General features: G+C 36.0%; 1 protein-coding gene across 1 annotated transcript in view; it reads right to left on the bottom strand.

The window, feature by feature from the left end:
• The window catches only part of LOC119585613 (open rectifier potassium channel protein 1-like), a gene marked incomplete in the record, with an annotated part of 57,788 nt that overhangs the window by 41,891 nt on the left and 15,261 nt on the right, over positions 1 to 636 (bottom strand).

The following is a 636-nucleotide window of genomic DNA, read 5'->3' as shown; positions in this document are numbered from 1 at the left end:
AAGGTAAACATTATGCTTATAAGATTAGCAAGAACACGATCACTTGCAAGACGTGACTTTCTCATTTTCGGGTAAAAAAAAGTCAGTTTTCTGATAGCGTGAGATATTCAGCTGAAAATGTGAAGGTCCGGATTGAGTATTTGGTTGCATGTTGAAACTATTTTACAATCTTGCTAAAGCTGTAGTATTATAAAGATAAAAAAAAGTTTGTCACATGTTCCTAATATAAAGTAGGAACAAAGAAATGGTAATAAGTTGTATTTTTCCTGAAAAGCAAATGTTACTTTTCTCAATATATGACTGTGATAGAAAAATTATCCTCTTAGTGTCTAAGCATATGAAATTCAAACAGGGGCCAGTATGCAAGGTTATTAATGCTTATATGTAATGAGGTCAGCAGCTTAGGCAAAGAGTATATTGCAAGTGCCCTAAATATATCTATTAAATTGCAAAATTAGAGGCTCTACTCTAAGGCCTTAGTTATATTTAAGAAAGCACAAAATTTATTCATGACTTCTGTCTGACTAAGGGCGAGTGGCTGTGTCTACTGGGGCGAAAGGTTAAACGAAGGCTGGAGACCCTCGATCCCGCGGTTCACAGAAATTAATGAGCAATGTGCCCTATGAGGGATTCGCC

Source organism: Penaeus monodon, chromosome 20, assembly GCF_015228065.2.
Source record: "Penaeus monodon isolate SGIC_2016 chromosome 20, NSTDA_Pmon_1, whole genome shotgun sequence".
Classification (NCBI taxonomy): Eukaryota; Metazoa; Arthropoda; class Malacostraca; order Decapoda; family Penaeidae; genus Penaeus; species Penaeus monodon.
Note: the sequence above shows the minus strand (reverse complement) of the source record. Positions and strands in the feature narration are given on the sequence as shown.